At 45.3% G+C, this 12603-nt stretch overlaps 1 long non-coding RNA gene across 2 annotated transcripts in view; it reads right to left on the reverse strand.

The window, feature by feature from the left end:
* LOC148139476 (uncharacterized) overlaps positions 1 to 12603 on the reverse strand; it is a 229115-nt gene that overhangs the window by 204310 nt on the left and 12202 nt on the right. Inside the window, exons 7-8 of one of the 2 annotated variants that reach the window (XR_015753549.1) lie at positions 4614 to 4712; positions 953 to 1061 (exon numbers count right to left, since the gene is read on the reverse strand). The exons of the other annotated variant lie outside the window; for it this stretch is intronic. This is a non-coding gene — a long non-coding RNA (uncharacterized LOC148139476). The remainder of the gene's footprint in view (positions 1 to 952; positions 1062 to 4613; positions 4713 to 12603) is intronic. 2 annotated transcript variants of the gene reach the window in all.

A 12603-nucleotide genomic window follows, 5' to 3' on the forward strand; every position in this document is an offset into this window, starting at 1 on the left:
CCTCCTACTTCAAGGACCACAATTTCCCTCTCACCTGATCAACAATGCCCTCCAATGCAAACCCTCCACTTCCTGCACCTCCACCTTTATCCCACCACTTCAACCACAATAAGATTATAACCCTGCAATCTTCACCTTCCACCCCACTAATCTCCAGATACAGTGCATTAACCTCTGTTATTTCTGCTACCTAAAGTCGGATCCCACCACCACAGACATATTTCCCTCTCCATCCCTATCTGCGCTCCACGGAGACCATTCCCTCGGCAACACCCTTGTTAGGCCCACCACCTCCCACCAACCCATGCTCCACACCCTTGACCCTCCCCTGCCGCCAAGGGAGATGTAAAACATGCGGCCACACCTCCTTCTGACGACTGTCCAAGACACGAAAAGGATCTTTTCACATCAGGCAGAGATTTCTCCGCACATCCCAAAACCTCATCTACTGCATTTGGACACTATGGGAAATTTAACATGGTTCATCCAACTAACCTACACATCTTTGGACTGTGGGAGCAAACTGGAACACCCGAAGGAAACCCTCACAAACACTGGGGAGAATGTGCCAAGTTGAATACAGGCAGTCGCCTGAGGCTGGAATCAAACCCAGGTCCCTGGTGCTGAGGAAGCAGCGCTAACCACTGAGCCACAATACTGTGGGATCTTTGGTGCTGATGTGCTGCCCCACTGATACCTCGGTCACTCACCCTGCCTCATTTCCTAAGAGGCAGCGATGACGGAGTGAAATTATCGCTAGACAATTAATCCAGAGACCCAGATAACGTTCTGGGGACCTGGGTTTGAATCCCATCACAGCGGATTTTGGAACGGGAATTCAATACATATCTGGAAAAATTAATTTTGTGACGACAATGAATCCATTGTCAATTGTTGGGAAATCCCATCTGGTTCACTCATTACCTTTAGGGAAGGAAAATGCCATCCTTACCTGGTCTGGTCTGCATGTGACTCCAGACCTACAGCAACGTGGTTGATTCTTAACTGCCCTCTGGTTAAACGAAGCAATAAATGCTGGCCAAGCCAGTGACAGCCTCATCCTGTGAATGAACAAAGAAAACAGGTCAGGTTTTGTTCCTTCTCCAATAGGTACATCCTCCAAACTGAATCTGAAGCGTTCTCGTACACACTGAACAAATAACTTTCCATCCAAACCCTTAGCACTACAGCACTCCAAGGCTATGTTGGTAAAGTTAAAACTCCTTATCATTGCATCCATATTATTCTTACAGATAACTGAGGTCTCCTGGTAAAATTGTGTCTCAATTCCCCGCTGACTATTGGGAGAGAGTCTATAATACAATCCCAGTAAGATGGTCATCCCTTTCCTATTTCTCAGTACCACCCAAGTAACTAGCCTGGATGTACTCCCAGGAATATCCTCCCGAAGCCCAGCTGTAATTTTATCCCTAATCAAAGACGCCACTGCCCCTGTACTGTTGCCCCCTTTCTATCGCATCTACACCCTGGAATATTAAGCTGCTAGTCCTATCTATCCCTGAGTGATGCCTCTGTAATTGCTATAATATCCCAGTGCCATGTTCAAAACCATTCCCTGAGCCCATCTGACTGACCTGTCAGGCATCTTGCACTGAAATAAATGCAGTGTAACTGGTCCGTCCCACTTTATTCTGTGGCTTGCTCTTGCCTGCCATGACAGTCTAATCTGAACAGTACCAGCCTCGGACATACCTCTTTTCTCACTACCTCTTTAGGTTTACCCCAACTCCCTCACTGGTTTAATGCCTCCCGAGTGGAACTAGCAAATCTCCCTGCTCATCAGGACCCCATGCTTTCCCCTTCCTGTGCCATTGGTACCAATGTACAATGTCCTCCCACTGGCTATTCTCCCCTTTGAGAATATTCTGCACCCTCTCCGAGGCATCCTTGACCCTAGCATCAGGGAGGCACCACCCCATTCTGATGTCTCACTGTCAGCTGCAGAAATGGCAGACTGTGCCCCTGACTAGAGTGTCCCCTAACACCATCGTTTGCGTGGAACTGGGTATACCTTACATTATGTTAGAGCCAGTCTCAGTCGCAGTAACTTGGCAGTCAGTGCTATATTCCCCTGAAAGTCTATTACCCCCTACATTTTCCAAAACAGTACACTTGTTTGAGCTGGGGATAACCACTGGATATTCCTGCAGTACTTGCCTACCCCTCCTAGCTTTCCTAGCGGTAACCCACCTACCTGACTGTATCTGCAGTATCCTGCAATCCTGAGACTGCCACCTATCACACCCCCCGGCTCCTGTCAATTCCTCACTGCCTTTAATCACTCCTTCACCAATCCATGTGATCTGATAGGATTTGCAAACACACTTCCTGCAGACACAATCATCAGGATCATTGAAACTCTCTCTAATCTCCAACATCTGACAGGAACAGCACACCAATCTACAACAGGCCATCTCTCCGCCTTAACAATCTACAGACCAAGACAAAGGCACAGTCTTACTGCTCGAAAAATACTGCCCGAGAATAACTTAATGCTTACGCTTTATATTTTAAACATTTAAACAACAGACCGAAAGACATAAAAAAGAAACCCTCACCTTTCTCACTATTAATATAATAAAACCGTCTAAAATTGATGTTTCAAGAGACTGAAACCCACTGAGCTGATCCTGGCTGTGAGCAGCTCAGAGAGCGAGGTCTCTCTGAGGGCAGCTGTGAAATGTCACTGTTTGTTTCTCTTTTCCCCAAGCTGCATTTCCGAGCGGTTTATACCTTCACAACCAGTCAGCTGGGAGAGGTCACTGCTCGGTTTTATTCACTGGAGGTTGCCTTTGCTGCCCAGACCAGTATTTATTGGCCACCTTTATATGTCTTGGAGAAAGTGGTGGTGAACGGCCTCCCTGAAATGTTGCAGTCCATGTACACCAGTAATGTTTGGACAACAATCCCCCACTAGACCCACATCCCTCCCTGTCTCTGTAATCCCTCTCCAGCTTCAGAAATTGCATGTGTGTAATTTTACCTCAAATTGTACACGGAGAATGATGGAGCTTTTTTAAAAATAATACATTGCTAAAAACGGAGGCAATGGCCAGATGATATTCTTGCTAGACGAGTAATATGAGCAATCTTCCGAGGATTAGGGTTAGATGGTAGCATCATGGCTGATGGTGGCATCAGATATCAATACAATCTCGAATGAAAAGGCTAATGATGACCATGAAACTATTATCGACTGTTAGGAAAAAACCCATCTGGTTCACTAATGCCCTTTAGGGAAGGAAACTGTCATCCTCACCCGGTCTGGCCAACATGTGACTCCAGACCCACAGCAATGTGGTTAACTCTCAACTGCCCTCAGGGTAAACATCCACATCTGAGTGAATAAACAAAAAGAGATTTATATTTAAATCGCAGAGGAAAGCTTTTTTAAAAACAAAATTGTGTTTTCAAACTTTACTAAAAAAATCACCTTGGTCGGATGGCACTATAGACGCTGCAATAATCAGGGAGAATATAAGGAACAAATATACAGAGAGATCTCCGATATACAGTCACAACAATAAGGTTATAGTAGTCAATTGTGATTACGATAGTGTGAAAGGTTTGGTTGGTAAAGAATGTGTTAAATGAGTTCAAGAAATGTTCTTTATCAATATTTAAATGTTCCTATCAGGAAGCAAGCAACACCTGACCTTTTCTTGTCTGATCAGACAGGGCAAGTGACTGAAGTGATAGGACGGGAACAGTTTGGGCGAGAGGAAATTGCGAACACCGTGGAGAAATAGTTGTATAATCGATAACTACAGGTGAGCTGCCTGATGACTGGAGAGTGGCTAATGTTGTACCTTTGTTAATGAAGGGGTATAAGGAGCAGCCTAGGAACTGTAGACCTCAGTGGTGGGTAAGCCATTGGAGGCGATTCAGAAGGATAAGATTTGCATGTATTTGGAGAGTTAAGGAATGATTAGGGACACTCAACATGGTTACTTAACAGGGTGTCTCACAGACTTGATTGAGATTTTTAAGGTAGTCACCAAGAAGATCGATGAGGGCAGAGTGGCAGACATTGTTTATTTGGACTTTAGTAAATCCTTTAAAAAGGTTGTGCAGGGGAGACGAAGTTGTAAAGTTCGATCCCATGGGATTCAGCAAGAGCTTGCCAACTGGATACAAAATTAGCTTAACAATAGGAGACAGTAATAGTGGAGGGTTGTTTTTCACACTGGAGGCCCGTGACCAGCAATGTTCTCCAGGAATCGGTGCTGGGTCCATTTTTGTTTGTCATGTGTGTAGATGGTTTGAATTAGAATATACAAAGCATGGTTTGTTTGTGGGTGACAACAAAAACTGTTAAGGTAGACAGTAACAAAAGGTTATCCACGAATACAGAGAGATTCTGATCAATTGGGTGAATGGGCTGAAATGTGGCAGATGGAATTTAATTTGAATAAATGTAAGATATTATATTTTAATAAAACAAACATCTCCTTTAGCCTCATTAATTAATTACACTAATTAAAAGTAAGGCCTTGAGTAGTGATGTGGAACAAAGAGACCGAGGGGTTCAGGTCTTTGCAGTTTGTGTCACATGTAGACAGGGTGGTTAAGTGGGTGTTTAGCACGCTTACCTTCATTGCTCAGACCTTTCGGTATAGGAGTTGGGACACTGTCATGAGGTTATACATGATGTTGGTGAGGCCTCTTCACTGTGTTCAGTTCTGGTCCCCCTGTTAGAGGAAGGATGTTATTAAATTGGAAAAGGTTCAGAAGATGTTTCCCAGGATGTTGCCATGAATGGAGGGATTGTTTTAGAAGGAGAGGATGGATAGGCTGGGATGTCTGTCACTGGAGAGCAGGAGGTTGAGGGGTGACCTTATTAGAGGTTTATAAAATCATGGAGTGTGTAGATAAGATGAATGGCTGCATGGGAGGGGGATTCAAGACACCGGTGCATACAGTTTGAGAAGAGATGACAAAGATTTTAAAAAGACATGAGTTTTTCTATTTTTGCACTTATGGGTTGAACTTCCAGAGGAAGTGGTAGCTGTGAACACAATTACAATACTTAAAAGATATTTGGATAAGTACATAAATAGGAAATATTTGGAGGGATATAGGCCAAGCAGAGGCAGGTGTGATTAGTTTAGGTGGAATTATAGTCGACATGGATTGGTTAGACCACAGGGTCCATTTCCATGATATATACCTTTGAAACTCTAACTCTCGGTGTCTTCGTGTTCACAACTCTCCCTATCACTGTCATCTCATGAAGCTTCACAACTCTTCCTTATTTCTGCTATCATAAGCATCTCTGTAACATCCTCCAATCACACAATCCTCCCTATCTCTGTAATCTCGATCCCCACAAATCTCTCTGCTAAGTGCCTTTCTGGAATTCCAGCCTGAAGATAGCCCATTTTTAACTCAGATTCCTGCACCCTGAGCTCCAGAATTTCCTACTAAACCTCTCTGCTCATTTGCCTCCCCAAAACATTAACCAATCATCTATCATCTATTCTAATATCAAAAAGGTATTAGATGATCGCAGTGGGCATGTGTGCCTGATGACCAATATGGAGAAGATGGGGGCATTGTGTTCAACAGTTTAATACCAGAGACTCTGACCCCATTTTATTCTGTGTTTCTCCGTGATTCCCTCTTTTTGAAGCAGACATGAGTGAGAAGCAGTGGAGAATGTAAATGATACACAGTCTGCATAGTGAGAGGATTCCACCACCACTGGCTGTTTACCCTCCAGCTCCACAATGTCCAATAACCTATCCATGCTATTGCGGATCCTGGCACCAGGGAGGTAACATACTATCCTGGATTCATGCCTGTGGCCACAGAAGTGCCTGTCTGTACCCCTGACTATTGCATCCCCGTCACTCTCTTTCCTCCTGTTCTGTGCAGAATCCGAAGCGGGATACAGTATCTGTTTGATAACGGGATGATCACTGGAAACTCCTGCATTTCCTTCCTGAGCCTTTTACTTGATCTGATAGTCATCCATTCACTTTTCTAACTCACTGAACGTGCTGTCCATAACATCCTCAGTATTGCTGATGAGCTACAGTGAGTCCACTCACAGCTTCAGATCTGAAAAGCAGTTTCCCAGTAACTGCAGATGGGCACACTTCCTGCACATATTGTCGCCAGGGACACTGGAAGCATCCCATATTTCCCACATTGTGCAAGAGGAGAACACCGCGGATCTGAGGTCTCCTGTAACAATGTCTCTCTAGATTCAGCTAGTTCTTCTATCGCGAGAACTTAAATGAGCTAGCAACCTTTCTTCACTTCAAGCATGTCCATTATAATCTAAAGCCCCGACCTTTACTTAAACTGACATGTTCTACTTTAAAACCTGTTACAAAATATTCAGCAGGTATCTCATAAAAATTGGCTATTCCCATTGGGGCCATGTGAATTTCTGAATGGCCTGAACTAAACCTGAGTTTCAGCTTCACCTTCTCCCTGTCTCACCTCATTGTTTTCACCCAACTCCAAAACACACTCACTGAGCCAAGCAGCATTCTCAGTACAGCCCTGTCATTTTCAGTTGTCAGAATCTGGAACATTCCACCTGAAAAGATGCTGGAATTTTAGTCCATAAGGAATTTTAATGGGTAGCTTGCAGAGAATCGAAAATAAGGAGTTTACAGGTTAACATTACGAAGTGGGTGATTGGGGACTAAATCTGACAGTTCCTGCAAAGAGATGAGGTGCAATTTGGATAAATCTGTGCTCCCTCTCAGGCCAATATCTCCTTCCTCAGCTGCAGGGCCCAGAACAGAGCACACATCCAAAGGGTGATCCAGCCACAAATTTGTCCATCTCTCTGATTTTTGCTTTTCAAAAGTATTGACGATTAGATTTAGATTACTTTACAGTGTGGAAACAGGCCCTTCGGCCCAACAAGTCCACACCGACCCGCCGAAGCGAAACCCACCCATACCCCTACATTTACCCCTTACCTAACACTATGGGCAATTTAGTATGGCCAATTCACCTGACACTGCACATCTTTGGACTGTGGGAGGAAACCGGAGCACCCGGAGGAAACCCACGCAGACACGGGGAGAACGTGCAAACTCCACACAGTCAGTCGCCTGAGGCAGGAATTGAACCCAGGTCTCAGGCACTGTGAGGCAGCAGTGCTAACCACTGTGCCACCGTGCCGCCCACTAAATGATATTTTCTCTCAGACACAACAGAAAAACCTTTCTGTTTCCACAGTTAAATGCCAATTATATTCAGGTCCTGATGTCTCTGCGGACTGTAAAAACCTGTTTTTGAGATCCAAGTCTCAATTAATATCCCATAAAATGAATTCACACAACAACACTCACAGTCAGTGCAGGATGAATAGTAAAGACAAATATTTATCTTGCACCTAACCTACACATCTCTGAAAACTATGGGCAATTTAGCTCCCAGTGCAATGGCAAAGGAGACACGGGTTAAAGAGTGAATAATAGGTGGGGACAGAGCCCAAAGGAACATTTGGAAAGAAAAAGGACTGGATAGCGATCTGGCTGGGAGAGTGCATAGCTGTGAATGGAGGGAACAGGAACCGGTGTCTGGCAGCATCTCAGTGGATGTGATGGAAATGGTGGCTGATGTACGTTCTGCCGCAAAAAAGACCCTGAGCTTCCAGTTGCCTGCCACTTCAACACACGAGCCTGTTCCCTAGCCAACATCCCTGTCTCATGCTTACTGCAATGTTCCAGTGAAGCTTGATACAAACTGGCAGAACACTCCAGAACATACCAAATGGATCCGTATTTCAATTACAGCAATTTCCCCTCCCATGTGGTCAACAATACCCTCCACCGTATCTCCTCTACTTCCCACACCTCCACCCTTGAACCCAACTCCTTCAACTGCAACAAGGATAGAATCCCCCAAGTCCTCACATTCCACCCAGGTACAACACATCATCCTCCACCATTTCCACCACCTACAATCAGACCCCATCAGAGATATATTTCCCTCCCTAGTCCTTTCAGCATTCCTCAGAGACCATTCTCTCTGACTTCCTTGTTAGATCCACGCTCCCCACCAACCCATCCTCTACTCCCAGCACCTTCGCTCGCCATTGCAAGAAGTGGAAAACCTGTGCCCACACCTTCCCCTCACCTCCATCCAAGACACCAAAGGATCCTTCCACATTCAGCAGAGATAGTTCTTACATTCAAACACCTCACCTATTGAGTCCTTTGCTCTCGATGTGGTCTCCTCTACAGTGGGGAGACAGGATGCCAACTTGTGGAATATTTCAGGGAACATTTCTGGAACACATGTACCAACCAACCCCACTGCCCTGTGGCCGACACATTCAACGGACCCTCCCACTCCGCCAAGGACATGCAGGTTCTGGGCTGCCTCCATCGCCAAATCAAGCCACCCTAAGCTTGGAGGAATAACACCTCATCGTCCGCCTTGGGACCCTTCAACCACACAGCATCAATGTTTCCTCATCTCCCCTCACCCCACCTTATCCTAGCTCCAACCCTCCAACTCGGCACTGGCCTCTTAAACTGACCCACCTGTCCATCTTCCTTCCCCATTATCCACTCCACCGTCTCACCATTACCTCCCACCTGCATCTACCTATTGCCTTCCTAGATCCCTTCCCCCCCAGCCCTACACACCCCCTCCTATTTATCTCTCAGCACTCTTTCCCACACCGCACATTCCTGATGAAGGGCATATACCTAAAACGGCAATTCTCCAGCTACTTGGATGCTGCCTGACCTGCTGTGCGTTTCCAGTGCCACATGTTAACGAAGCTGGAAGAACAAAACCTCATCACCCACTCGGGGACCCTTCAGCCCTTTGGCCTCAATATCAAATTCAATAATTTTAGATCCTGAACTCTGCCACGTCCTAGCATCCTAGCCCCCTACACCCCACACACCAGGCCTTGTTATTACATAGCCTGCTATTACACACTATCTGTGATTAGCCACTAACAGTCCCCATGAACAGCTATTCACTCTCCCCCAGCCAGATCGATATACACTCCTTTGTCCAATTTCTCCTATCTCTCTCTTTGCACTCTATTCCCAATCATTTACTCTTTTACCTATACCTTCTGCATATAAACCAACATTTTTCCCTCAGTCACATCAGTTCTGAGGAAGGTTCATAGGTTCAGAAATGTTAACTCTGACTTGTCTTCACAGATGCTGCCAGACCTGCTGAGCTTTTCCAGCACTTTCTGGTTGTTGTTTATCATTTCCATCATCCACAATTTTTTCTGGTTTTTATTTAGCGGGAGCTTGTAATTCATGTCAAGCAGCCTACACCGTGTGTTTATAAACCGCCCCAGTACCCACAAACTCCATTTTTCTCCCAGTCTATGCCACTCCCTTCACACTCACTGAGTCCCCCCTCACAGTGACACTGCGCCTGCACAGCTCATGGTCACGTGCTGGCCTGCTGGCCACACCCCTCATTCACTTCTATTGGCTGGAGGATCACGCCAACTCTCCTATTGGTCTGCAGCTGCTGTCAATCACCTGGGCCCCATTGTGTCATGTTGGTGGGATCCTCCCATAAGTGTTGGAGGCTGAAGGGTGACCTCATTGAGTTTTATAAAACCATGAGGGGCATGAATGGGATAAATAGACAGGTCCAGAACGAGAGGTTTAAGTTGACAGGGAAAATATTTAAAAGGGACCTAAGGGGCTCTACGTGGTGGAGCCTGGTACAATTACCCCATCTGAATGGGTATATGAATAGAAAGGATATAGAGGGATATATGCCAAGTGCTGGCAAATAGGACTTGATTAGGTTAAGACATCTGGTCAGCATGGACGAGTTTGACCGAAGGGTCTGTTTCTGTGCAGTACATCTCTATGGCTCGATGGCTCTGCGGAGGGAGGAGCTTCATCATTCACAGCGAATGGGGCATTATCACAGAGCATAGGGGCTGGGGGCTAGTCAGCCCATTGGGGCTGTACTCTCTCCCTCTGCAGATGCTGCAAATCTGTCCCAACTCCCCTCCCAACTGTCCATAGCCTTCCAAATCTTTCCTTAAAAAGTTGAATTCCACATTTGTTTTGACACTAACTGTTGAATCTGCATTCAGCTCTTGTTCAAACTGTTCCAGATGCTCAGAACTGACTCAGTAAAATAATCTTCTCATTTTTACCTTGCATTATTTGCCAGTTACATGAATGCAGTTACTAAAAATTGTGACAAACTTTCTACTTTCCCTCTCTGTCAACTAAATATCCTGGAGACAAATCTGCTCCTGGTCGAAATCACAACAGGGGGAGGTTGAATAGGCTGGGGCTGTTTTCCCTGGCGTGTCGGAGACTGAGGAGTGACCTCACAGAGAAACATAAAATCATGAACGGCATGGACAGCATAAATAAGATAAATAGACAAAGTCTCCTCCCTGGAGTGGGGGCTTCCAGAACTAGAGGGCATAGGTTTAGGGTGGAGGGGAAAGATATAAAAGAGACCTGAGGGGCAACGTTTACACACAGAGGGTGGTACGTGTGTGGAATGAGTGGCCAGAGGAAGTGGTGGAGGCGAGTACAATTGTAACATTCATAGGTATATGAATAGGAAAGATTTGGGGGGATATGGGCCAGGTGCTGGCAGGTGGGACTAGATTGGGCTGGAATATCTGGTTGGCATGGATGGGTTGGACCGAATGGTCTGTTTCTGTGCTGTATGTCTCTGTGATGAATTTTATCCAAATAGCTAGTTCTCCTCGTATTCTATCATGTTGAACTTGCTAACCAGTCTGTTGTTATGTGGAACATTGTGTCTTCCTGAAGTCCGAGTTAACGATGTCCATGCACAAAGCCATGCTGATTCTCCCCAATTATTTGCCTTTCCAATTACATGCAAATCCTGTCCCTTAGAATCCCTTCCAACAACTTGCCTGCCACTGACTACAGGCTCACCGGTCTATAGTTCCCTGGCTTTTCCTTACCACCTTTCTCAAATAATGGCACACATCTTCCAGCACCTCACCTGTGGTTATTGATGACACAAATATCTCAGGGAGGGGCCCAACAATCACTTCCCTAGCTTCCCACAAATTTCTGGGATACATCTGATCAGGTCCCAGGGATTTATCCACCTTTATCCATTTTAAGACATTCAGGGTATCCTCCTCTGTAACATGGACACTTGCCAAGTTATCACTATTTATTTGTGCAAATTCTCTAGCTTCCACATCGTTTTTCAGTAAAAACCAATGTGTAATATTCATATAGAATCTTTCCAAACTCCTGGGGTTCCATAGTCAGTCTTGTTGGTCTTTGAGGGTCCCTATTCTCTGCCTGGTCACTCTTTGTCCTTAGTGTATTTCTAGAATCTATTTGGATTCTCCTTAAATCTATTTCCCAAAGCCATCGCTTGTCCCCTTTTTGCCCTCCTGGTTTCCCTCAAGTATTCTCCTACTGTCTCTATACTCCTCCAGGGATCCACTCAAACCCAGCTGTCTGTACCTGCCATATACCTCCTTCATTTTCTTGACCAGAGCCTCAATTTCTCTCGACAGGCAGCATTCTCTACGCCTCCCAGCCTTGGCCTTAACAGGAATATACTGTCTGTGTACTCTCATTGTCTCATTTTTACAGGTCTATGGAGGCAATGGCAGATGTGGACAGAGAATCAATCATTCTCAGTAAAGAGAAAGTGTTGGGAAAGGTAACAGCCTAAAGGTAAAAGGGGCGCCTGGCCGTGATGGAATGCATCCCAGGGGCAAAAAGAGATGGCCGGGAAAATAGCAAATGTGTTCATGATAATTCGCGAAAATTTGCTGGACTCTGGGACGTATCTGACAGATTGGAAAGCTGCAAATGTGATGCCACTATTTAAAAAAAAAACACCCATTAGTTTAACTTCTGTAGTGGGGAAAATGCTTGAACCTGTCAAGGAAGTAGTAGCGAGTTATCTGGGTAGAAACTATCCCATTGAGCAGACACAGCATGGATTCATGAAAGGCAGCTCATGTTTAATGGATTTACTTGAACTATTTGAGGACATCACAAATGCGTTGGACAAGGGGGACCCAGTGGATGTGGTGTATCTAGATTTCCAGAAAGTAATCGACAAGTTGCCACATGAAAGGCTGCTGTATAAGATAAAGGCTGCACGGCGTTACAGGTAATGCATTAGCATGGATACAGGATGGGTTAACCAACAAAAAGTAAAGAATGGGGATAAATGGGTGTTTGGATTAGTGTTGGCACTACAACTGTTTACAATTTACACAAATGTTTTGGAGTTGAGGACCAAGTGTACGGTGTCAGAGTTCACATTTGATACAAAGATGAGGTAGAGCAATGTGTGCAGAGGCCACCGTACGTCTGCACAGGGATACAGATAGGTTACGCGAGTGGGTAAGGATCTGGCAGATGGAGGACAATGTTGGGAAATGTGGGGTCATCCATTTTGGTTGAACTAACAGCAAACTGGATGATGAAATGGTGAAAACTTGCAGCAGGCTGCTGTGCAGAGGGAGCTGTGTGTCCTTCTGCATGAATCACAGGAAGTTGGTTTGCAGGTGCAGCAGGTAATTAAGGCAGTGAACGGAATATTGTGCTTCCTTGCTCGAGGGATGGTTATGCTGCAGCTGTACAGGCC

The sequence above is a fragment of the Chiloscyllium plagiosum genome, unplaced genomic scaffold (genome assembly GCF_037043375.1).
Source record: "Chiloscyllium plagiosum isolate Xiang-an unplaced genomic scaffold, Cpla_swu_hap1 HiC_scaffold_38, whole genome shotgun sequence".
NCBI classification, from domain to species: Eukaryota; Metazoa; Chordata; class Chondrichthyes; order Orectolobiformes; family Hemiscylliidae; genus Chiloscyllium; species Chiloscyllium plagiosum.